Source organism: Ceratotherium simum, chromosome 30, assembly GCF_057802395.1.
Source record: "Ceratotherium simum simum isolate JZ-2026a chromosome 30, ASM5780239v1, whole genome shotgun sequence".
NCBI classification, from domain to species: domain Eukaryota; kingdom Metazoa; phylum Chordata; class Mammalia; order Perissodactyla; family Rhinocerotidae; genus Ceratotherium; species Ceratotherium simum.
Window position 1 is genome coordinate 38,051,893 of NC_141929.1, and position 27,290 is coordinate 38,079,182.

Consider the following 27,290-nt stretch of genomic DNA (forward strand, 5'->3'; position numbering starts at 1 on the left):
TTCTCATCTTGTTCCTGATCTTAGGGGAAAAGCTATAGACTGAAAAGTCTTTCACCATTGAGTATGATGTTACCTGTGGATTTTTCATATATGGCCTTTATCCTGTTGAGTACATTTCCTTCTATTCCTAGTTTATTGAGTGTTTTTTCCTTTTTAAAAATTGTGATAAAATATACATAACAAAATTTACCACTTTAGCCATTTTTAAACATACAGTTCAGTGGAATTAAGTACATTTACCTTGTTGTGCAACCATCACCACATTCCATCCCCAGAAGTTTTTCATCATCCTAAACTGAAACTCTGTACTCATTAAACAATAATTTCCTGATCAAGATGGCAGCATAGGTCATTCTGGACTTCAGTTCCCCTTACAAGAGACCAACTAGCAGCTATCCATGCACAAGACACTATTTTGAAAATCCTAGAGTGTGAAAGTGAGGCTGAAGCGCCCCTGAAACATAGAGACTGAGAAGGACTGCATTCGAAGGACAAAGGGAACAGCTACACTCTGATTGCATCACCCCACCCCCAGGCTGGCACAGTGCCTCACTGAGAGGGCCCCCTTGAGCCTACAGTTTCACCAGTGGGAAAAAGAGAGCTCAAGGTGGGCATCCAGCTCCTCTAGTGTTGTGGGTTGTTTCCCAGGAGGCCCAGTTAGGTCTCACCTCACAGGGACTGCAGGGAAATCTGCAGGGCTTGACCACTGGAGATCAGATTGAGATGGAGAAGGGGGGGGTTATAGCAACCAGCACTGGGGTCTTGGCAGACTGTGCTCCTCCTTGCACCAGTGCCTGAATGGAGATCCCAGCCAGTGGCTTTGCCTGTCTGCAGAGCCAAGCTGTCTGGCCAGGGAACTTGGTGTGCAGTTCTGCCTGATTCAGTACCGTAAACCATGAGCCATGCCCACCTTGAAGCCTGTTCTGCTGCTCCACTCAGGCAGGGAAGCTAATCCGTAGTCTTGCCTACTGCTGAATATAGCCCTCAAACCCACCTGACCTGGAAACCTAACCAGAGCACCTGGGAAGCTCTGTAGCCCATCCTACAACCCCACTTACAACACACCCCAGCAGAGACCCCAGCTAGCAGCTCTGCCCATATGCAGAGCTGATCAGGTGGCCACATCTGACCAGGGAGCTTGGCAGGCAGCTCAGCTGTATTTGGATCCCCAGCTATTGGCTGTAATGGCTGTGGAGCAAGTTGTGCAGCTCTGCCTGGGCAGGGAGACAGATTTGCAGCCCTGCCAACTGCTGAGTATAGCACCCAGTTCCACCCAAATAGGAAGCTGGACTAGATAATCTGGGCAACGTAGAAGCCCATCCTATAGCTGCACTGGGGCAAGGAACCAAGCTGTCCTATGCAACTGTTCCCAGGCAGTGGAACCCCCAACTGCAGAGTTTTGGCAGTGGCCTTGCCCAAATAGAGACACAGATACCTTGCCCCATCTGCCCAAGGAAAATACCAGTTGACATTCAGAACCGCAAGCTGAGCTGACTGGTGCAGGGCTGTCTCTGCTGAAGTTAGTCTGTAAAGTCTGGAAGAGGAGATAGCTTACTCAAATGTGCAGATATCAATGAAAGGAATCAAGGATCATGAATAATCAGGTAAACATGACACCACCAAAGAGACTAATAAAGTTCTAATAACTGACTCTAAAGAAATGGTGATCTATGAACAGTCTGACAAAGAATTCAGAAAAATCCTCTCAAAGAAGTTTAGTGAACTACAAGAACAGACATACAGACAACTAAACAAAATTAGGAAGACAATGCATGAACACAACAAGAAATTCAACAAAGAAATAGAAACCATCAAAAAAAAAGAAAAGAAAAGAAAAGAAAAAAAGAACCAGACAGAAATCCTAGAGCTGAAGAATACAATGACTGAAATGAAAAAGTCAATAGAGAGCTTCAACAACAGACTTGACTAAGCCAAAGATTGTGAACTAGATCAGTTGAACTAGAAGACAGGTAATTTGAAATTATCCAGCCAGAGGAGCAAAATGAAAAAAGAATGAAAAAGAATGAAGAAAGCCTATGGGACTTATGGGACACCATCAAGAGAAGCTATTATGGGAATGCCAGAAGGCGAAGAGAAAGAGAAAGGAGCAGAAAATATATTTAAAGCAATAATAAATAATAATAATTTAAAGCAAAAATAATAAATAATGTTGAGGCCTGCCTGGTGGCGCAAGTGGTTAAGTGCCCGTGCTCCGCTGTGGCGGCCCGGGGTTCACCAGTTCGGATCCTGGGCACGCACCGACGCACCTCTTGGCAAGCCATGCTGTGGCGGCGTCCCATATAAAGTAGAGGAAGATGGGCATGGATGTTAGCCCAGAGCCAGTGTTCCTCAGCAAAAAGAGGAGGATTGGCAGATGTTAGCTCAGGGCTGATCTTCCTCACCAAAAAAATAAATAAAGTAATAATGTCTGAAAATTTCTCCAACCTGGGGAGAGAAATGAACATCCAGATTCATGAGGCTCAAAGGATCCCAAAAAAGTTGAACCCAAAAAGGACTACACTGAGACTCATTATAATTAAATTGTCAAAAGTCAAAGACAAAGAGAATTTTGAAAGCAGCAAGGGAAAATGACAAGTCACATACAAGGGAACTCCATAAAACTGTTGTCAGATTTCTCAACAGAAACTTTTCAGGTCAGGAGAGAATGGGATGATATATTCAAAATATTGAAAGAAAATAACTGTCAACCAAGAGTACTATATCTGGCAAAATTGTCCTTGAGAAATGAAGGAGAGAGAAAACATTTTTCCAAGCAACAAAAGCTGAAGGGAGCTCATCACCACTAGGCCCGCCTTGCAAGAAATGCTAAAGGGGGGAGCCAGCCCCGTGGCGTAGCGGTTAAGTGCGCCTGCTCCACTGGTGGCGACCCAGGGTTCGGATCCGGGGCACGTACCGATGCACTGCTTGTCAGGCCATGCTGTGGCAGCGTCCCACATAAAGTAGAGGAAGATCAGCACAGATGTTAGCTCAAGGCCAGTCTTCCTCAGCAAAAAGAGGAGGATTGGCGTGGATATTAGCTCAGGGCTGATCTTCCTCACAAAAAAAAAAAAGAAAAAAAAGAAATGCTAAAGGGAGTTCTTCAAGCAGAAATAAAAAGTGCTAACTAATATCATTAAAATATATGAAGGTAGGTGTAAAACTCATGGATAATGGTAAATAGAGTCAAAGTCAGATTCTCTCACATTGTAATGGTGGTGTGTAATTCACTTACCACTCTACTTTAAAAGTTAGAAAACAAACATAGTAAATAACGGTAACTACAGTAATTTGTTATTGGATACACAATATAAAAATATGTAAATTTTAATATCAATAACCTAAAATGTGAAAAGGTGAAGTAAAAGTGTAAAGCTTAGGAATGCTAACAAAGTTAAGTTGTTCTCAGCTTAAAATAAAGTTTTATAAATATAAGACATTTTATGTAACCTATCATGGTAACCACAAAGGAAAAAACTGTAGTAGTTAGACAAAAGATTATGATAAAGGAGTCAAGGCATACCGCTACAAAAAGACATCAAGTCACAAAAGAAGACAGCAAGATAAGAAGCAAGGAACAACAGATCTACAAAACAGACAGAAAACAATGAACAAAATGACATTAGTACGTCCTTACCTATCAATAATTACTTTAAACATGTGTATTAAATTCTCCAATCAAAAACACAGATTGGCTAAATGGATTAAAAAAAACAAGAAGAAGAAGATCCAACGTGTTGCTTACCACATACCCACTTTAGCTTTGTGTATTTTCCCTAAAGCCCCAGTAGATAGTTGTACCTCATAGCTGCACATCCTTCTAGTTGCTGTATGTGGGATGTGGCCTCAGCATGGCCGGAGAAGCGGTGCGTGGGTGCACGCCCGGGATCCGAACCCGGGCAGCCAGCAGCAGAGCGTGCGCACCCAACCGCTAAGCCAGGGGGCTGGCCCCACTTTAGCTTTAAAGGCACACATAAACTGAGAGTAAAGGGATGGAAAAAGATAATTCAAGCAAATGGTAACCAAAAGAAAGCAGGGGTAGCTATACATATATCAGATAAAATAGACTTTAAGCTGAAAATGGTTAAAAGAAACAAAAAATGTCATTATGTAATGCTAATAGGGTCAATCCATCAAGAAGATATAAAAATTGTAAATTTTTATGCACCCAATATCAGAGTACCTAAAATATATAAAGCAAATTACTAACAGAAGTAAAAGAAGAAATACACAGCAATACAATAATAGTTGGAAACATTAATATCCCACTCTCAACAATATATAGATCAATTAGGCAGGGAATCAATAAGGAAACAGAAGATTTGAACAACACTATAGACCAAATGGATGTAACAGACATATACAGCCCAATCCATCCAACAATGTGTACAGAATACACATTCTTCTCAAGTACACATAGAACATTTTCTAGAATAGATCATATGTTAGGCCACAAAATAAGTCTTAGCAAATTTAAGACTGAAATCATACCAAATATCTTCATTGATCACAATGGTGTAAAACAAAAAATCAATAACACAAGAAAACTGGAAAACTCGCAAATACTTGGAAATTAAACAACACACTCCTAAACAACCAATGGAAGAAGAAGAAATTAAAAAGTATCTTGAGACAAATGACAATGGAAACACAACTTACCAAAACTAATGGGATGCAGCAAAATCAGTTCTAAGAGGGAAGTTTATAGCTATAAACACATATATCAAGAAAATAGAAAGATTCTTCAAATAAACAACCTAACTTTACACCTAAAGAAACTAGAAAATGAAGAACAAACTAAGCCCAAAGTTAGCAGAAGGAAGGAAATAATAAAGATCAAAGCAGACATAAATGAAATAGAGAAAAGAAAAACAATAGGAAATATCAATGAAACTAAGAGTTGGTTCTTTGTAAAGATAAACAAAATTGACAAACCTTTAGCTAGACTAACCAAGAAAAAAAGAGAGAGGACACAAATCAATGAAATCATAAATAAAAAGAGGAGACATAACAACTGATACCACAGAAATACAAAGAAAGGATCATAAAATACTACTATAAACATCTATATGCCAACAAACTGGACGGCCTAGAAGAAACTGATAAATTTTTAGAAACATACAACCTACGAATACTGAATCAGGAAGAAATAGAAAATCTGAACAGATCAAGAATGCGTAAGGAGATTCAATCAGTAATCAAAAACATCCCAACAAAGAAAAGCCCAGGACCAGATGGTTTCACTGGTGAATTCTACCAAACATTTAAAGACTTACTGCCAATCCTTCTCAAATTTTTCCAAAAAATTGAAGAGGAAGGAATACTCCTAAACTTCTTTTACAAGACCAGCATTACCCTGATACCAAAGCCAGATAAGGATACTATAAGAAAAGAAAACTACAGTCCAATATCCCTGATGAATATAGAAGCAAAAATCCTGAACCAAATACTAGCAAACAATTTTTAGCAGTACAATAAAGGATCATACACTGTGATCAAGTGGAATTCATCCCGGGGATGCAAGCATGGTTCAACATCCTCAAATCAATCAATGCGATGCATCACATTTATAGAATGAAAGATAAAAATCATAGATCATCTCAATATATGAATAAAAAGCATTTGACAAAATTCAACATCCATTCATGATAAAAATCTCAACAAATTAGGTATAGAAAGAATGTAACTCACCATAATAAAGGTCATATGTGACAAGCCTACAGCTAACATCATATGCAGTGGTGAAAAGTTAAAAGTTTTAAGGTTAAAAGGTTGAAAACCAAACTCTTAGAAACAGAAAACGGATTGGTGGTTGCCAGTCATGGGGGGTGGGAGAAGAGGGAAATGGGTGAAGGTGGTCAAAATGTACAGACTCCCAGCTATATGATAAGTAAGTTCTGGGGTGTAATATGGTGACTATAGTTAACAACACTATATTGTGTATTTGAAAGTTGCTAAGAGGTCTTAAAAGTTCTCATCACAAAAAAAATTTTGTAAATATGTGGGGTGATGGATGTTAATTAAACTTATTGTGATAATCATTTTGCAATATATACATATATCAAATCAATGTGTTGTACACCTGAAACTTATATAATGTTCTATGTCAATTATATTTCAATAAAACTGGGAAAAAAATAAATCCATAAAAAAATTTCCTGCTGCCTCTCCCCCCAGCCCCTGGTAACCACTGTTTTTCATTTTGTGTCTATGGATTTGACTACTCTAGATATCTCATATAAATGGAATTATACAATATTTGTCTTTTTGTGTCTGGTTTATTTCATTAAACATAATGTTTTCAAGGTCTATCCATGCTGTAGCATATATCAAAATTTCAAGTATACAATACAGTCTTATTAACTACAGTCTATAAATATAATTATTAATATAAAAAATATAATAACTATAATTATTAACTATCTATGGCTGTGGATACATTAGATCCACAAAACTTATTTGTCTTATAACGGAAGCCTTGTACCCTTTGACCAGCATCTCTCCATTTCCCCCATCCCCCAGACCCTGGTTACCATCGTTCTACTCTCTGTTTCTATGACTTAGACTTTTCTTTAGTTTTGTTTGGTTTTTTAGATTTCACATATAAGTGAGATCACACAATATTTGTCTTTGTCTGGCTTATTTCACTTAGGATTATGTCTTTTAGGTTCATCCATGTCGTTGCAAATGGCAGGATTTCCTTCTTTTTCATGGCTGAATAATACTCTATTGTGTACATATGTATACCACATCCTCTCTATCCATTCATCTATCAACAGACAGACACTTAGGTTGTTTCAACATCTTGGCTATTGTGAATAATGCTGCAGTGAACATGAGAGAGCAGATATCTCTTTGAGATACTGATTTCATTTCCTTTGTACATATGCCCTGAAGTGGAATTGCTGGATGATATGGGAGTTGTTATTTTAATGATTTCAGGAACCTCCAAACTGTTTCCCATAATTGCTATACATTATGTACATTATTACATTCCCACCAACAGTGTACAAGGGTTCCCTTTTCCCCACATCCTCACCAACACTTGTTATTGCTTATCTTTTTGATAATGCCATCCCAACAAGTGTGAGGTGATATCTCATTGTAGTTTTGATTTGCATTTCCCTGATGGTTAGTGATGATGGGCACCTTTTTATGTATGTGTTGAACATTTGTATGTCTTCTTTGGAAAAATGTCTATTCAGGTCCTTTGTCCATTTTTAAGTTGGATTATTTTGTTTCTGTTTTTATTTGCTCTTGAGTTGTATAAGTTCCTTATATCTTTTGTATATTAAGTCGTTATCAGATACAGATTTTCCTTGACTTACAATGGGGTTATGTCTCAATAAACCAATTATAAGTTGAAAATATCATAAGTTGAAAATGCATTTAATACATCTAACCTACTGAACATCATAGCTTAGCCTAGCCTACATTAAATGTGCTCCGAACACTTACATTTGCCTACAATTGGGCAATATCATCTAACACAAACTCTATTTTATAATAAAGTGTTGAGTATCTGATGTAATTTATTGAATACTGTACTGAAAGTGAAAAACAGAATGCTTATATGGGTACAGGATGGTTGTCAGTGTATCAGTTGTTTAACCTCATGATTGTGAGGCTGCTGCTGCCCAGCATCACAAGAGAGTATCGTACCACATATCACTAGCCCAGGAAAAGAACAAAATTCAAAATTTGAAGTATGGCTATCAAATTTTACTAAATGCCTATCACTTTTGCACCATTGTAAAGTTGAGAAATCGTAAGTCGAACGGTTGTAAGTTGGGGACCTTCTGTATATGGTGTGCAAATATTTTCTCCTATTCTATAAGTAGCCCTTCATTTTGTTGATTGTTTGATTTGTTGTGTAGTAGCTTTTTAATTTGATGTAGCTCACTTGTTTATTTTTGATTTTGTTTCTTGTGCTTTTGGTGTCATACCCCAAAAAATCATTGCCAAGACCAATGTCACAGGACTTTCTCCCTATGTTTTCTTCTCGGAGTTTTACAGTTTCAGGCCTTACATTTAAGTGTTTAATCCATTTCAAGTTAGTTTTTGTGAGTGGTGCAATTTAGGGGTACAGTTTCATTTTTTTTGCATGTGTATATCCAGTTTCCCAACACCATTTACTGAAGAGACAATCCTTCCCCATTGTATGTTCTGGGTGCCTGTGTCAAAGATTAGTTGTCTGTATATGCATGGGTTTATTTCTGGGCTTTCTATCCTGTTCCATTGGTCTATGTGTCTATTTTAGTGCCAGTACCATACTGTTTTGATTACTATAGCTTTGCAATATAATTTGAAATCAGGATGTGTGATACTACCACAATTGGGCTTCTTTCTCAGGTTTGCTTTGGCCGTTCAGCATCTCTTGCGATTCCACAGAAATTTTAGGATTATTTTTTCTGTTTCTGTAAAAAATGTCATTGGAATTTTGATAGGGATTGCATGGAATTTGTATATCTCTTTGAATGGTATGGACATTTTAACAATTCTCCCAATCCCTGAACAGGAAGTATCCTTCCATTTGTTTGTGTCTTCTTCAATTTCTTTTATCAATGTCTTATAGTTTTCGGCGTAGAGATGTCTCACCTCCTTGATTAAATTTATTCCTAAGTATTTTATTGCTTTTGACGCTATTGTCAATGGAATTTTCTTTACTTCTCTTTCTGACAGTTTATTGTTTGTGTATAGAAATGGAGCTGATTTTTGTATATTGACTTTTTTATCCTGCAATTTTATTGAATTCATTTATTAGTTCTTTTTTTGGAGTCTTTAGAGTTCTGTCTATATACGAACAGGTCATCTGCATGCAGAGACTATTCTACTTCTTCCTTTCCTATTTATATTGCTTTTATTTCTTTTTCTTGCCTAATTGCTCTGGCTAGGACTTCCAATACTATGTTGAATAGAAGTGGTCAGAGTGGGCATCCTTGTCTTGTCTTGATCGTAGAGGACAAGTTTGCAGCTTTTCACTGGTGAGTATGATGTCAGCTGTGGGCTTGTCATGTACGGCCTTTACTATGGTGAGTTACATTTCTTCTACACCTAATTTGTAGAAAGCTTTTTATCATGAAAGGATGTTGAATTTTGTCAAATGCTTTTTCTGCATGTATTGAGATGATCATATAAGATTTTTATCCTTTAATTGTTTAGTGGCATATCACAATGATTGGTTTGCATATGTTGAACGAGCCCTGCATCCCAGGGTTAAATCCCATTGGACCATGGTGTATAATCCTTTTAACGTGCTGTTGAATTCAGTTTGCTAGTATTTGGTTGAGGATTTTTGCATCTACGTTCATCAGGGATAGTGACCTGTAATTTTCTTTTCTTGTAGTGTCCTTATCTGGCTTTGGTATCAGAGTAATACTGGCCTTGTAAAATAAGTTTAGGAGTATTCCTTCCTCTCCAATTTTTTAGAAGAATATGAGAAGGATTGGCATTAATTCTTCTTTAAATGTTTGGTAGAGTTCACCAGTGAAATCACCTGGTCTTGAGCTTTCCTATTTGGGAGATTTTTTATTACTGATTCAATCTCCTTACTTGTTATTGGTCTGTTCAGATTTTTTATTTCTTCATGATTCAGTCTTGTATGTTTCTAGGGCTTTATTTATTTCCTTAGGTTATCCAATTTGTTGGTGTATGATTGTTCATAGTAGTCTCTTATGATGTTTCGTATTTCTGTGGTATCAGTTGTATTGTCTCCTCTTTCATTTATGATTTTACTTATTTGAGGGTTCTTTTTTTTTTTAGTCTAGCTAAAGGTAGGTCAGTTTTGTTTATCTTTTAAAACACTAGCTCTTAGTTTTGTTGATATTTTCTATTGCTTTTCTGGTGTCTATTTCATTTATTTCTGCTCTAATCTTTATTTCCTTCCTTCTGCTAACTTTGGGCTTAGTTTGTTTTTTTCTTTCTAGTTCTTTGAGGTGTAAAGTTGGGTTGTATATTTGAGATCTTTCTTTTTATTAATGTAGGCATTTATCACTATAAAATTCACTCTTAGAACTGCTTTTGCAGCTTCCCATGGTTTTGGTATTTTGTGTTTTCATTTTCATTTGTCTCAAGATACTTTTAAATTTTTCCTTTTGATTATTTTCTTTTACCCATTGGTTGTTCAGGAGGGTGTTAATTTCCGTATATATATATTTTTTTGTGGGTGTGTGAGGAAGATCAGCCCTGAGCTAACAACCATGCCAATCCTCCTCTTTTTGCTGAGGAAGACTGGCCCTGGGCTAATATCCGTGCCCATCTTCCTCTACTTTATATGGGATCTGCCACAGCATGGCCTGACAAGTGGTGCGTCAGTGTGTGCCCGGGATCCGAACCCGGATCACCAGCAGCGGAGCGTGCGCATTTTACCACTATGCCATGGGGCTGGCCCCTCCATATATTTTTTATTTTTTCAGTTTTTCTCCTTTTATTTATTTCTTGTTTCATAACATTGTGGTCAATGAAGACACTTGGTATGATTTCAATCTTCTTACATTTGCTAAGACTTGGGTTGTGACCTAACATATGATCTATCCTGGAGAATGTTCTACGTGTGCTTGAGAAGAATGTGTATTTTGCTTCTGTTGGAAGAAATTTCTGTATAGGTCTATCAGATCAATTAGGTCTAAAGTATATGTTTCCTTACTGATTTTTTGTCAGGATGATCTATCCGTTGTTGAGAGTAGGGTATTAAAGTCTCAAGTATTATTGTATTGCTGTCTATTTTACCCTTCAGATCTGTTAGTAGTTGCTTAATATATTTAGGTGTTCTGATGCTGGGTGTACATATATTTATAATTGTTATATTCTCTTGATAATTGACCCCTTTACCATTATATAATGGTCTTCTTTGTCTCTTGTTATAGCTTTTGACTTAAAGTCTATTTTGCCTGATACAAGTATAGCTACTCCTGATCTCTTGGTTTCCATTTGCGTGGAATATCTTTTTCCATCCCTTTACTTTGAGCCTATGTGTTCTTTTTTTTTTTTTTTTTTTTGTGAGGAAGATCAGACCTGAGCTAACATCTGTGCCAATCCTCCTCTTTTTGCTGAGGAAGACTGGCTCTGAGCTAACTTCTATTGCCAATCCTCCTCCTTTTTTCTCCCCAAAGCCCCAGTAGATAGTTGTATGTCATAGTTGCACATCCTTATAGTTGCTGTATGTGGGACGTGGGCTCAGCGTGGCGGGAGAAGCGGTGCGTCAGTGCGCGCTCGGGATACGAACCCGGGCTGCCAGCAGTGGAGCGCGCGCACTTAACCGCTAAGCCACCGGGCCGGCCCCAAGCCTATGTGTTCTTAAAGCTGAAGTGAGGGTCTGGCCCAGTGGCACATTGGTTAAGTTCCGCTTCGGCAGCCCAGGGTTTGCCAGTTTGGATCCTGGGCGTGGACCTACTCACTGCTCATCAAGCCTTGCTGAGGTGGCATCCCACATAGAAGAACTAGAAGGACCTACAACTAGGATATACAACTATGTACTGGGGCTTTGCAGAGAAAAGAAAAAGAGGAAGATTGGCAACAGATGTTAACTCAGGGCCAATCTTTCTCAAAAAAAAAAGAAAAATGCTGAAGTGAGTCTCCAGGAGGCTGTATATAGTTGGGTCATGTTTTTTTATCTATTCAGCCACTCTGTCTTTGGATTGGATAATTTAATCCATTTACATTTAAAGTAGTCATTGGTAGGTAAGGACTTATTGTCAGGTAATGCCATCTTATTGCTTTCTGGCTGTTTTGTAGTTCCTTGTTCTTTTTTCCTCTCTTGCTGTCTTCCTTTATGATTTGATGATTTTTCATGGTGGTATGCTCTGATTCCCTTCTCTTTGTCTTTTGGTAACTACCATAGATTTTTGCTTGTTCTTACCATGAGCTTATATAAAACATCTTATAGTTATAACGGCATATTTTAAGCTAACAACTCAACTTAGATTGGATACAAAAGTGACCCTTTTCCCCCCTCCCATTTTATGTTTTCAATGTCACAATTTACATCTTTTTCTTAAAATTTTATTTATTTATTTATTTATTCCCCCAAAGCCCCAGTAGATAGTTGTACGTCATAGCTGCACATCCTTCTAGTTGCTGTATGTGGGACGCGGCCTCAGCATGGCCAGAGAAGTGGTGCGTCGGTGCGTGCCTGGGATCCGAACCCAGGCTGCCAGCAGCAGAGCGCACGCACTTAACCACTAAGCCACGGGGCCAGCCCCTACATCTTTTTTTTGTGTGTGAGGAAGATCAGCCCTGAGCTAATCCAATGCCAATCCTCTTCTTTTTTTTTTTTTTTTTTGCTGAGGAAGATTGGCCCTGAGCTAACGTCCTTGCCCATCTTCCTCTACTTTATATGGGACGCTGCCACAGCATGGCTTGACAAGCAGTGCATTGGTGTGCGCCCAGGAACCAAACCTGCGAATCCCGGGCCGTCAGAAGTGGAGAGCGCGCTCTTAACCACTGCGCCACTGGGCTGGCCCCAATTTACATCTTTTTATATTGTGTACCCATCAACAAGTTATTTTAGTATAGCTTTTTAATACTTTTGTCATTTAATCTATATACTAGAGTTAAATGATTTACACATCACCATACTATAGTATTAGAGTATTCTGAATTTCACTATATTCTTACATTTACCAGTGTTTTTTTGTTCATATGTTTTCATGTTACTAACTAGCATCTTTTCATTTCAGCTTGGAGAATTCCTTTCAGCATTTCTTTAAGGCGAATCTCATGGTGATTAACTCCCACAGCCTTTATTTTTCTGGGAAATTCTTCATCTCTCGGTCATTCCTAAATGACAGCTTTGCCAGGTAAAGTATACTTGGTTGGCAGTTTCTTCCTTTCAGCACTTTAAATATATCATCCCACTCTCACCTGGCCTACAAGGCTTATGCAGAGAAAGACACTGAGCCTTATAGAAGTTCCTTTGTAGGTGAGTTTTTTTTTTCTTGTTGCTTTTATTATTCTCTCTGTCTTTGATTTTAGGCAGTTTTATTATAACATGTTTGCTGAAGATCTCTTTGGGTTGAATCTGTTTGGGGACCTGTGAGCTTCATGAACTTGAATGTCAATATTTCTCTCCAGATTTAGGAAGTGCTAAGCCATGATATTATTTTATTTTTTTTGTGAGGAAGATCAGCCCTGAGCTAACATCCATGCCAATCCTCCTCTTTTTGCTGAGGAAGACTGGCCCTGGGCCAGCATCTGTGCCTATCTTCCTCCACTTTATATGGGATGCCACCACAGCATGGCCTCACGAGTGGTGTGTTGGTGCGTGCCCAGGATCTGAACCCAGGCTGCCAGCAGCGGAGCACGCACGCTTAACCACTACGCCACCGGGCTGGCCCCCTAAGCCATTGTTTTTTAAAACAAGCTTTCCGCCCCATTCTCCTCTTTTTCTTCTGGGACTCCGATAGTGCAGAAATTGTTTTGTTTCATGGTATCCCATAATTCGTGTACGCTATCTTCACTCTTTTTTGTTCTTTTTTTCTTTGTTCTCCTCTGAATAGAAAACTTCAAATGACTTGTCTTCAAGTTCACAGATTCTTTCTTTTGCTTTATGAAGTCAGTTGCTGACGTTCTCTATTGCAATTTTCATTTCATTCATTGTATTCTTCAGCTCCAGAATTTCTGTTTAGTTCTTTTTTATGATTTCTATCTCTCTCCTAAAACTTTCATTTTGTTCTTGTGTTGTTTTTCTGATTTCATCGAATTGTCTTTCTGTTTTTTCATGTAGCTCACTGAGCTCCCTTAAAGCAACTATTCTGAATTCTTTATCAGTCAAATCATAGACCTCCATTTCTTTGGGTTGGTTACTGGAAAATTATTGTGTTCCTTTGGTGGTTTCATATTTCCTTGATTTTTCATGTTCCTTGAAGTGTTGTATTGCTGTCTTTGCATTTGAAGAAGCAGTCAGGGGCCGGCCCCATGGCGTAGTGGTTAAGTGCACGCGCTCCGCTGCTGGCAGCCTGGGTTCGGATCCCGGGCACGCACTGACACACCGCTTGTCAGGCCATGCTGTGGCGGCATCCCATATAAAGTGGAGGAAGATCAGCAGGGATGTTAGCTCAGGGCCAGTCTTCCCTCAGCAAAAAAAGAGGAAGATTGGCATGGATGTTAGCTCAGGGCTGATCTTCCTCGTGCACACACACACACACTAAAATAAATAAATAAATAAATAAATATTTGAAGAAGCAGTCACCTCCTCGAGTTTTTACTGACTGGCTTTGGGAGAGAAATAATTTCTGTTAGCCTGGCTAGGGCTTCTGAGACTTTCTCAGACCTTTTATATGGATAGGCCTGCTCCACACTTCTTGTTCCCTTTTAGTGGTGGTGGGGTCATTCTAGGATTGTATGACTTCTTTCAATCCTACAAAGCCATACCTAGAGCTGACAGTTTCTGCTTTACTTTTCCTACGGTGGTAGTGAATGTTCAAGGTTGCTAGCTTTTTTCCAATCTTGCAGAGCTGAGCCAGCCTTCTATGTGTGCTCATAAGCTCTCTGCCAATGCTTGCACTTGCCACCCTCAGGGGCACCCACAGGGAGCTGACCACAAAGCAGGGGGGGGCATTATGTGGGTGAGGTGTGGGGAGTGTTGGGAGTGCCTGTGGGCCAGTTGCAGGGATCTGCAGGCAAGGCCCCTCCAGCGGTTTGTGGGTGGTCCTCCTAATGGAGTCTGCAAAGCAGTTAGTAGGACCTGTGTCCCTTTAATGCATTCCAAGCCCTGCCTGCTGTGCTCCCAGCCTCTCCCCACCCTCAGTTGTGGAGTTTACCTCAGTATTCTGTATGGGATGAGAAAGAAGTGGGTCTCTTTGGCAGAGTTCCACACACCTGAGGAAGCTGGGCAGTCACTCACATGCTCTCACTTTCTACTGTTGGAGAAATTGCGGGCCAAGGGGTCTCTCTTGGCACTGAGTTGTGCTACCCTGTGTGAAGGGAGACACAGCTAAGTGAAACTGTTCCTCTTACCATCTTCGATGCATCTAATCTTGGGTTATTTATTTATTTATTTGCTCCAAGGATGAGCTAGAACTTCTCCACTGGACTCCCAGACTCCCACAAAGGTACTCTTATCCATGGGTGTTGTTAAAACCAGTGTTCTTTGAGGGGAAGGAAGCCTTCTGCTTTGATGGCAGAAAACAACTATTCTGTCTTCTTGCTGATGTCATTCCTGTGGTTTATTACATTCAATGGTTTTTGTATGTCAAACCATCCCTGCATTCCAGGAATAAATCTCACTTGGTCATGATGTATAACCTTTTAATATGTTGCTGAATTTGGCTTGCTAGTATTTTGTGGGATATATTTGGATCTTAATATTTTAATGGAAGGAAGGAATGCAGCATACAGCAGTTAAGACAAGAACAAAAATTTAAGTAGAAAGTTGGAAGAACAGTGATTTTACATATTGTTATGTATGTTTCATATTTTAACAACAATCATCAATGAAAGTGATAATGAACTTGACATTGCACACTTGTGAAAATTATAATTAAACATTTCACAAATGTGATAGAACAGTTTGAATTGTACTTTCCCTCAAAAGAAGATCCTGGCATAGAAAAATAATGTATCTGGAATCCATGTCTTTCATTGAAAGGCATTTTAAATTTTAACTATTACTGTATGCTACAAATTGTTGGACGTAGCCATTTATGACAATTGAATATGAATTTTGAAAATACATCATCAGTTTGTTTTGGATAAAGGTTAAGAATGAACCATAAATTTACTGAAATTACTTTAAAATCTATTTTTACATTCCGATTAACTTACTTCAAGAGACAGCTTTCCTACCATGAGAACTTAGAAATAGTTTAGACAAATTTTTCCCTCCAAGTTGTGCTGTTATCAGTCTAACCTAGTTTAGATAGACGATTAAACAAGAATCAATTTCATTTGTCACATCAAAAACTTTAAATATTTATACACATTGTATTTATTCAAAGTGTGCTTACAGGCATTTAATATGCGGAACAGAAATTTCACTCATAGCTTAGCTTTAGTTACAAGTCTAGGACAAAAAGTTACCAGTGTAATAGCTATTTTCTGTAATAAAAACTGGCAAATTTTCTCTCAGCAAAGTGTACAGTTTCTTAGCTGTTGCCAATCTTCCTCCTTTCTTCTTTGTTTTTTTTTCCCCCAAAGCTCCTAGTTCATAGTTGTATATCCTAGTTGTAGGTCCTTCTAGTTGCTCTATGTGGGACGTCTCCACAGCATGGCTTGGTGAGCGGTGCGTAGGTCTGCGCCCAGGATCCCAACCGGCCAACTCCGGGCCGCCAAAGCAGAACACAAGAATTTAACGCTAGGCCACCAGCCAGCCCCTAATTTATCTTTATCTTAATTTAGTAAGTATCTATCAGTGACTGATAGATTAAAATAAAAAACCAAACTGGTCCTTCCTCGTGGACAGTAAGCACTGGTCTAAATAGCTAGCCTGCGCTCCTTGAGGGCAGACGCTGCATTTTATTCAAATTTACTTGACAGTGGGCCTTAGGCAATTCTTTATTAAGTAGACGAATGAACTGTCAATCTCCGACGCCGGGTCCAGGGCGTTAATCAAACGTCTATTACAATTCCTCAGTGATTAGACCTGCTAACATTCACTGGAGTCGATGAAATGCCAGGATCTGTGCTAAGCGCTTTCCCTTCCACCTCCTCTTGCACTACTCGTTCTCCTTCCTCCCGGGGAGGGCGCGTGCCCAGCACCACGACCCGCCCTATCTGTGCACTCGTTGGTCGAGCCCGACGCCCATTACTGCCGAGTCCCGCCCAGGCCACGCCCCCACGGGTCGGCCGGGCGGAGAGAAGGGGCAGCCGTCGTCCCGCCGCTCGATCCCGACCGTCTCCTCTCGTGAGAGTCGGGGCGCGCGCGAAGCCGGCGCGGTGGGGTTGGGGGCGCGTCCCGCGGTCCGCGGCCGGCGCACGCCGCGCCCCGCCCCCTCGGCACGCAGGCTCCGCGCGCGCACGCGCGCGCCCCCGCCGGAGCCTCGGTCTGCCCGCGAGGACCGGGCGGGCGGGGACCGGGCCGCTGAGGGACGGGGGAGGAGCCCGAGTTGCCGCCGCCGCCGCCGCCGAAGAGCATGTCTGCAACTCGAGCCAAGAAAGTGAAGATGGCCACCAAGTCGTGCCCCGAGTGCGATCAACAGGTGGGCGCCGGGGCCGGGCGCGCGGGCGGCGGCCGTTGGCTGTGGCTCCGGGTGGGGGGCCGGCCCGGGCTCGGTGTCCGCGGCGGGGCCCGGAGCGGCCGGGGAGCGGTCAGACGGGCCGGGTCCGTCCTGCGGCGCGGCGCGCCGGGCGGGCGCGTGGGTGTGTCGTGGGCCGGCGGGGCGCGCCGTCCGAGCCCCCGCGAGTCGCCTGGCGGCTCCGGTGACAGCGGCCCGAGCGGGCCGGCACGGCCCCTGCAGCCCCTGTGTCCGCCAGGTGCCCGACGTGCGGCCGCGAGTCCGGGCGCCCGGCTCCCCGAGCCCGTCCCGGCCCGCGGGGTGGCTTTGTTCCCGCCGCAGACGTGTCCGGTGGACCCGAGACTGCCCACCGCGCCCCGGCGGACGCTGACGTGACAGAAGGGGCCGCAGCGTAGTGGTGTTTACCTCTTAGATTTCAGTAAATTGGCGATCGTAATATGCTTTTTAGTAATTTTCATAACCCGAATCATTAATCTGGTCTAAATTTTTAGTAGAACACTATTGAATACTAAGTCCCCATTAAGGCCCTGTTTTTCGAGGCGCTCCCCTCTTAAAACGGTCCCCTCTTGTAGTCTTCTAACTTTTTAAAAGATAAATTTGCCATTCCTACCTATATGTGGTTTCTTGAACTTTTAGGTCTGCTTTCTAAACTGAGTTTATTAGGTCGTGCAGTGGTCTAGGGTTCACGCGTTTAAACTTAGAAGGGCCGGGATAGGACAGAAGACACTGCGCGTGGTTAGAACCCCGGCAGAATCTGGTCAGTGAGGATGCTCCCAGCAGGCCTTTCTCTGCCCCCGCAGAGGACACTGCAGATGTGAAGAAACAAAAGCGTGCTCGTTGTTGCAAGAGTCCCCGTGGCTTAGAGATTTCTTGTTTCTTAGCCCATGAGCAAGGCCTTAGCTTCCAAGGTTTTGCAGGGAGTGGCATGATTATAGTATAATTAGGGGAGCTCAGAACTGTCGCTTCGCACCAGGTGCCTTCAGTCCAGATGCCAACAGGGGTCATTTTCACCATCAGCAGTGTTGCCAAGTAACACTGCCGACATTCCAGCTTTGTCAGGTCGAGGGGGTCGGAGGGCTAGAAGAAGGTTAGCCAGAGGTCTCTTTTCTCATGAAGGGTTTTGTCAACCCTTTACTAACATGTCATAACCCAACGAAGAAAATTTTTTACTGTTTCCTTTATATGTAAAATTTGGTATTCCTAACTAGAAAAAGCAGTTTATTTAAAACTCCCTCAGTTAAAACCATTTGTAAGACATCTTGTATGCCAAAATGCAGACCTTAATGTGTGTTTCTTTTCAAAATGTATTACCTCTCTTACGTTCCCTCCCTCAGCAGGAGAAATTTTCTGTCTTTAATTTCTCTCAGCAGTGTTTTGTAGTTTTCGGTTTACAGGTTTTGTATGTATTTTGTTAAATTTATCCCTATGAATTTAATTTTTTGGATGCTATTAAGTGGACTTGTTTTAAAAATTTCATTTTATCAGTGTTCATTAATTATATATAAAAATACAATTGATTTTTTTATTGTAGTAAAACATAAAATTCACCATTTAAACCATTTTAAAGTGTATCCTTAAGTGGTATTAATACAGTCACAGTGTTTTACACCCATCACCACTATCGAGTTCTGGAACATTTTCATCACTCCAAAATGAGACCCTGTTTCCATGAAGCGGCCACTCCCTGTTCCACCCTTCCTCCAGCCCCTAGCAACCACTAATTTGCTTTCTGTCTCTCTGGATTTGCCTATTCTTGATATTTCATGTAAATTGAATCATACAGCATGTGTCCTTTGATATCTGAGTTCTCTCGTTTAGCATTTAGTTCATCCATGTTGTAGCATATGTCAGTACTTGTCTTTTTTTTTTTTTTTTTGGTGAGGAAGATTGGCCCTGAGCTAACATCTGTTGCCAATCTGCCTCTTTTTTTTTCTGCTTGAGAAAGATTGGCCTTGAGCTAACATCCATGCCAGTCTTTCCTCTATTTTGTATGTGGCTTGCCACCACAGCATGGCTTGATGAATGGTGTAGGTCTGCGCCTGGATCCAAACCTGGGAACCTGGGCCACTGACGTGGAGCGCGCCAAACTTAACTACTAGGCCCTGGGCCAGCCCCGCCAATTTTTTTTTTTTTTTTTTTGGTGAGGAAGATTGGCCCTGAGGTAACATCTGTGCCAAACTTTCCTCTATTTTTTGTATGTGGGATGCCTACACAGCATGGCTTGAGTGGTGCATAGGTCTGCACCCAGAATCTGAACCCGTGAATCCTGGGCCGCCGAAGTGGAGTGCATAAACTTAACCATGTTGCCTCTGGGCCGCCCCCCCCCCCCCCCGCCAATTTTTTAATTGGTTTGTTTTTCTTTTGTTGTTGAGTTGTAAGAGTTTCTGTATATTCTGGATAGTAGGCCCTTATCAGATATTTGATTTACAAATATTTGCAAAAATCCACTCTGTGGGGTGTCTTTTCACTCTTTTGATAGTGTCCTTTGATGCACAAAAGTGTTTCATTTTGATGTGGTCCAGTATATCTATTTTTCTTTTCTTGCATGTGCTTTTGGTGTCATAACTAAGAAACCGTTGCCAAACCCTAGGTCATGAAGATTTACCCCTTTTTTCATCTAAGAGTTTGATAGTTTTAGTTGTTATATTTATGCCCTTGATTCATTTTGAATTTTATTTATTTTTTTCCCCCAAAGCCCCAGTAGACAGTTGTATGTCATAGTTGCACATCCTTCTAGTTGCTGTATGTGGGACGCAGCCTCAGCATGGCCAGAGAAACGGTGCGTCGGTGCGCGCCCGGGATCCGAACCCCGGGCCGCCAGCAGCGGAGCGTGCGCACTTAACCGCCAAGCCACGGGCCGGCCCTGATTCATTTTGAGTTAATTTTTGTATATGGTGTGAGGTATGGGTTCAACTTTATTCTTTTGTATGTGGATAACCAGCTGTGCCAGCTCCCTTTGTTGAAGAGACTATTCTTTCCTCATTGAATGTTCTTGGCATCATTGTTGAAAATCAGTACACCATAGGGGGCTGGCCCAGTGGCTCAAGCGGTTAAGTGTGTGCACTCTGCTGCAGTGGCCTGGGGTTCGCAGGTTCGGATCCTGGGCGCGCACCGACACACCGCTTGTCAAACCATGCTGTGGCGGCGTCCCATATAACGTGGACGAGGATGGGCATGGATGTTAGCCCAGTGCCGGTCTTCTTCAGCAAAAAGAGGAGGATTGGCAGATGTTAGCTCAGGGCCGATCTTCCTCACCAAAAAAATATACCATAGATGGATGTGTTTATTTCTGAACTCTCAATTCTGTTCCATTGATCTATATGTCTATTCTTATTACAGTGTTTTTTGTTTCTTTGTTTTTGTTTTTTTTACTGATTCACAGAGTTTCTTTTATTTTTTATTTATTTATTTATTTATTTTTAAAAATTTTTTGTTTATTGCAGTAACATTGGTTTATAACATTGTAAAAATTTCAGGTGTACATCATTGTACTTCTATTTCTGCATGGACTACATCATGTTCACCACCAAAATACTAATTACAACCCATCACCACACACATGTGCCGAATTATCCCTTTCACCCTCCTCCCTCCCCCCTTCCCCTCTGGTAACCACCAATCCACTCTCTGTCCCTATGTGTTTGTTTATTGTTGTTATTATCTACTACTTAATGAAGGAAATCATACGGTATTTGACCTTCTCCCTCTGACTTATTTCACTTTGCATTATACCCTCAATGTCCATCCATGTTGTCACAAATGGCTGGATTTCATCGTTTCTTATGGCTGAGTAGTATTCCATTGTGTATATATACCACAGCTTCTTTATCCATTCGTCCCTTGATGGGCACTTAGGTTGCTTCCAAGTCTTGGCTATTGTGAATAACGCTGCAATGAACACAGGGGTGCATGTACCTTTGCAAATTGGTGTTTTCAAGTTCTTTGGATAAATACCCAGCAGTGGAATAGCTGGATCATATGGTAGTTCTATCGTTGATTTTGAGGAATCTCCATACTGTTTTCCATAGTGGCTGCACCAGTTTGCACTCCCACCAGCAGTGTATGAGAGTTCCCTTCTCTCCACATCCTCTCCAACACATATTGTTTCCTGTCTTGTTAATTATAGCCATTCTGACGGGCGTGAGGTGATATCTCATTGTAGTTTTGATTTGCATTTCCTGATAGTTAGTGATTTTGAACATCTTTTCATGTGTCTGTTGGCCATCTGTATATCTTCTTTGGAGAAATGTCTGTTCAGGTCTTTTGCCCATTTTTTAATTGGGTTGGTAGTTTTTTTGTTGTTGAGATGCATGAGTTCTTTATATATTTTGGAGATTAAGCCCTTATCAGATGTATGGTTTGTAAATATCTTCTCCCAATTGTTAGGTTGTCTTTTCGTTTTGTTGATGGTTTCCTTTGCTGTGCAGAAGCTATTTAGTTTGATGTAGTCCCATTTGTTTATTTTTTCTATTGTTTCTCTTGCCCGGTCAGATGTGGTGTTTGAAAAGATGTTGCTAAGACTGATGTGGAAGAGCGAACTGCCTATGTTTTCTTCTAGAAGTTTCATAGTTTCAGGTCTTACATTCAAGTCTTTAATCCATTTGGAGTTAATTTTTGTGCATGGTGTAAGGTAAGGGTCTACTTTCATTTTTTTGCATGTGGCTATCCAGTTTTCCCAACACCATTTGTTGAAGAGACTTTCTTTTCCCCATTGTATGTTCTTGGCTCCTTTGTCAAAGATTAGCTGTCCATAGATGTGTGGGTTTATTTCTGGGCTTTCGATTCTATTCCATTGATCTGTGTGTCTGTTTTTGGGCCAGTACCATGCTGTTTTGGTTACTATAGCTTTGTAGTATATTTTGAAATCAGGGAGGGTGATACCTCCAGCGTTGTTCTTTTTCTCAGGATTCCTTTAGCTATTCGGGTCTTTTGTTGTTCCATATAAATTTTAGGATTCTTTGTTCTATTTCTGTGAAAAATGTTGTTGGAACTTTGATAGGGATTGCATTGAATCTATAGATTGCTTTAGGAAGTATGGACATCTTAACTATGTTAATTCTTCCAATCCAAGAGCACGGAATATCTTTCCATTTCTTTGTGTCTTCTTCAATTTCTTTCAGAAATGTTTTATAGTTTTTGGTGTACAGATCTTTCACCTCTTTGGTTAAGTTTATTCCTAGGTATTTTATTCTTTTTGTTGCAATTGTAAATGGGATGGTCTTCTTAATTTCTCTTTCTGCTACTTCGTTGTTAGTGTACAGAAATGCAACTGATTTTTGTATGTTGATTTTGTATCCTGCAACTTTACCATATTCGTTTATTACTTCTAAAAGTTTTCTGGTGGATTCTTTAGGGTTTTCTATATATAAAATCATGTCATCTGCAAATAGTGACAGTTTCACTTCTTCCTTTCCAATTTGGATCCCTTTTATTTCTTTCTCTTGCCTGATTGCTCTGGCTAGGACTTCCAATACTATGTTAAACAGGAGTGGTGACAGTGGGCATCCTTGTCTGGTTCCTGTTCTTAGAGGGATAGCTTTCAGTTTTTCACCATTGAGGATGATATTAGCTGCGGAGTTTCTTTTAAAGACTTAAAAAAATTTTTTTACTGATGTCATAATAGTTTATAACATTGTGAAAGTTTAATTATACATTATTGTTTGTGAGTCATTGTATAAATGCATCGCTTCCCCCCTTATGCCCACCCCTCAACCTCCTTGCCCCTGGTAACCACCAAACAGTTCTCTCTGTGTGTTAGTTTATCTTCCACTTATGAGTGAAATCATGCGGTGTTTGTCTTTCTCTCTCTGGCTTATTTTGCTTAATGTAATACCCTCCAGGTCCATCCACGTTGTTGCAAATGGGACGATTTTGTCTTTTTTATGGCTGAGTGGTGTTCCATTGTATATACATACCACATCTTCTTTATCCATTCATCAGTTGAGGGCCACTTGGGTTGCTTCCACTTCTTGGCTATAGTGAATAATGCTGCAGTGAACATAGGGGTGCATAAGCCTCTTTTTGGATTATAGATTTCAGGTTCATTGGGTAGATATCCAGAAGTGGGATAGCTGGATCATAAGGTATTTCTATTTTTAATTTTTTGAGGAATCTCCATACTGTTTTCCATAGAGGCTACACCAGTTTGCCTTCCCACCAGCAATGAATTAGGGCTCCTGTGTCTCCACAGTCTCTCCGACATTTGCTATTTTTTGTTTTGGTGCTTATAGCCATTCTAATGGCTGTAAAGTGATATCTTAGTGTAGTTTTGATTTGTATTTCCCTGGTGGTTAGTGATGTTGAACATCTTTTCATGTGCCTATTGGCCATCTGTGTATCTTCCTTGGAGAGGTGTCTGTTCATATCCTCTGCCCATTTTTTGATTGGGTTGTTTGTTTTTTTGTTGTTCAGTTGTGTGAGTTCTTGATATATTATGGAAATTAACCTCTTGTTGGGTATATGATTTGCAAATATTTTCTCCCAGCTGGTGGGTGGTTAATCTGAAGTCCCACTTGTTTATTTTTTCTTTTGTTTCCCTTGGCCCAGTAGACATGGAATTCGAAAAGATTCCTTTATGACCAACGTCAAATAGTGTACTGCCTATATTTTCTTCCAGGAGTTTTATCGTTTCAGGTCTCACCTTCAGGTCTTTGATCCATTTTGAGTTAATTTTTGTGTATGGTGTAAGATAATGGTCTACTTTCATTCTTTTGCATGTGGCTGTCCAGTTTTCCCAGCACCATTTATTGAAGAGACTTTCCTTTCTCCATTGTGTGTTCTTAGCTCCTTAGCTGTCCGTATATGTGTGGTTTTATTTCTGAGCTTTCAATTCTGTTCCATTGATCTATGTGTCTGTTTTTGTACCAGTACCATGCTGTTTTGATTACTGTGGCTTTGTAGTATGGTTTGAAGTCGGGGATTATGATGCCTCCAGCTTTGTTCTTTTTTCTCAGGATTGCTTTAGCTATTCGGGGCCTTTTGTTGCCCCGTATGGATTTCAGTATTCTTTGTTCTATTTCAGTGAAGAATGTCCTTGGGATTCTGGTTGGGATTGCATTGAACCTGTAGATTGCTTTAGGTAAAACGGACATTTTAACTATGTTTAGTCTTCCAATCCATGTGCATGGGATGTTTTTCCATTTCTTTATGTCTTCATCGGTTTCTTTCAATAATGTCTTATAGTTTTCATTGTATAGGTCTTTTACCTCTTTGGTTAAATTTATTCCTAGGTATTTTATTCTTTTTGTTGCAATCATGAATGAGATTGTCTTTTTGAGTTCTCTTTCTGTTAGTTTGTTATTAGCATATAGAAATGCAACTGATTCTTGTAGGTTGTTTTTGTGCCCTGCAGCTTTGCTGTAGTTGTTGATTATTTCTAATAGTTGTCCAATGGATTCTTTAGGGTTTTCTATATATAAAATCATGTCGTCTGCAAACAGTGAGAGTTTCACTTCTTCATTGCCTGTTTGGATTCCTTTTATTCCTTTTTCTTGCCTAATTGCTCTGGCCAAAACTTCCAGTATTATGTTGAATAAGAGTGGCGAAAATGGGCACCCTTGTCTTGTTCTTCTTCTCAGAGGAATGGCTTTCAGTTTTTCCCCATAGAGTATGTTGTTGGCTGTGGGTTTGTCATACATGGCCTCTATGATGTTGAGGTACTTTCCTTCTATACCCATTTTGTTGAGAGTTTTTATCATAAATGGATGTTGCAAAGACTTTTTTTTATTAAGGTATAATTGATATATAACATTAGTTTCAAGTATACAACATAATGATTTGATATTTGTATATATTGTGAAACGATCAACACAATAAGACTTTATTATTTTTTTTACAGCAGTTTTAGGTTCACAGCAGAATTGAGAGGAAAGTACAGAGATTTCCTATATACCGTCTGCCCCCACACATTCATAGCCTCCCCCATTATCAACATCCCCCACCAGAGTGGTAAATTTATTAAAATTGATGAACCTACATTGTCACATCATTATCACCCAAAGGCCGTAGTTTGCATTGTGGTTCACTCTTGGTGTTAGACCTTCAGTGGGTTTGGACAAATATATAATGACATGTATTCACCATTACAGTATCATATAGACACATTTTTACTGCCCTAAAAATCCTCTGTGAGTCCCTTATTTATCTCTCCCTCCCTCCAACCCCTGGCAACCACTGATCTGTTTACTGTCTCCGTAATTTTGCCTTTTCCAGAATGTCACATAATTGGACTCATATGGTATTTAGCCTTTTCGGATTGGCTTCTTTTACTTCGAAATATGCATTGAAGGTTTCTCCTTGTCTTTTCATGGTCTGATAGCTCATTTCTTTTTAGTGCTGAGTAGTAGTCTATTGTCTGGAAGTACCACAGTTTACTTATTCATTCACCTACTGTGGGACATCTTGGTTGCTTCCAAGTTTTGGCAATTATGAATTAAGTTGCTATAAACATCATGTTCAGGTTTCTGTGTGGACATAAGTTTTCAACTCTTTTGGGTAAATACCAAGGAGCATGATTGCTGGATCATATGGTAAGAGTATGTTTAGTTGTGTGAGAAACTGGCAAACTGTCTTCCAGAGTGGCTGTAGCATTCTGCATTCCCACCAGCAATGACTGAGAGTTCCTGTTGCTTCACATCCATCCACTTGGTGTTGTCAGTGTTCTAGATTTTGGCCATTGTAATAGATATGTTGTTTTAGTTAGCATTTCCCTGATGACATAAGACATGGAACATCTTTTCATATGCTTATGTGCCATCTGTATATCTCTTTGGTGAGGTGTCTTTAGCCCATTTTTTAATTGGGTCATTTTCTTGTTGTTGCGTTTTAAGAGTTCTTTGTGTATTTTGGATAGTAATCTTTTATCAGATATGTCTTTTGCAAATATTTTCTCCCAGTCTGTGGCTTGTCTTTTCATTTTCTTGACGGTGTCTTTCACAGAGCAGAAATTTTAATTTTAATGAAGTCCAGCTTATCAATTCTTTCTTTCACATTTGTGCCTTTGGTGTCATATCTAAAAGTCATTACCAAACCTAAAGTCATCTAGATTTTCTCGTATGTTATCTTTTAGGAGTTTTGTAGTTTTGTGTTTTACATTTAGGTCTGTGATCCATTTTGAGTTAATTTTTGTGAAGCATGTAAGATCTGTGTCTGGATTCTGTTTTGCGCGTAGATGTCCAGTTGTTCTAGCACTGTTTGTTGAAAAGACTACCTTTGTTCCATTGTATTGCTGTTGCTCCTTTGTCAAAGATCAGTTGACTAATTTTTGTGTGTCTATTTCTGGGCTCTCTGTGTTCTGTTCCATTGGTCTATTTGTCTTTTCCTTCACCACTACCATACTATCTTGATTACTGTAGCCGTATAGTAAGTCTTGAAATTTGGCAGCGTCAGTCCTCCAACCTTATTCTTCTCCTTCAGTATTGGGTTGGCTATTCTGGGTTTTTGCCTCTCCATATAAAGTTTAGAATCAATTTGTCGATACCCACAAAATAACTTGCTGGGATTTTGATTGGGATTGCACTGAATCTTTAGAAAAATTGAGAAGAATCAACATCTTCACAATATTGAGCCTTATTATCCATGAACATGGAATATCGGTATATTTAGTTTTTTTGATTTTGTTCATTAGAGTTTTGTAGTTTTCCTCACATAGATTTTGCACATATTTTATTAGATTTATACCTGTGTATTCCATTTTTTGGTGTGCGAGTGTAAATGGTATTGTGGTTTTAATTTCAAATTCCACTGGTTCATTGCTGGCATGTAGGAAAACAATTGACTTTTTTATATTAACCTTGTATCCTGCAACCTTGTTTCGGTAGGTCATTTCAAGAGATTTTTGGTTGATTCTTTTGGATTTGTACATAGACAATCATGTCATCTGCCAACAAAGACAGTTTTATTTCTTCCTTCCCAATCAGTATACCCTTTATATCCTTTTCTTGTCTTACTGCATTAGCTGGGTATGATGTTGAAAAGGAGTGGTGAGAGGGGATATTCTTGCCTTGTTTTTGATCTTAGTGGGAATGCTTCTAGATTTTCACCATTAAGTGTTGTATTACCTGTAGGTTTTTTTGTAGATATTCTTTATCAAGTTGAGGAAGTTCTCCTCTATTCTTAGTTTAC

General features: G+C 40.0%; 1 pseudogene across 1 annotated transcript in view; it reads left to right on the forward strand.

The window, feature by feature from the left end:
* The first annotated feature begins 14,555 nt into the window (after positions 1-14,555).
* Positions 14,556-27,290, forward strand: part of LOC147913153 (uncharacterized) — a 65,976-nt pseudogene continuing 53,241 nt past the window's right edge. Inside the window, exons 1-2 of the transcript XR_015549174.1 lie at positions 14,556-14,566; positions 16,677-17,132. The product of XR_015549174.1 is annotated as an uncharacterized LOC147913153 (transcript). The remainder of the gene's footprint in view (positions 14,567-16,676; positions 17,133-27,290) is intronic.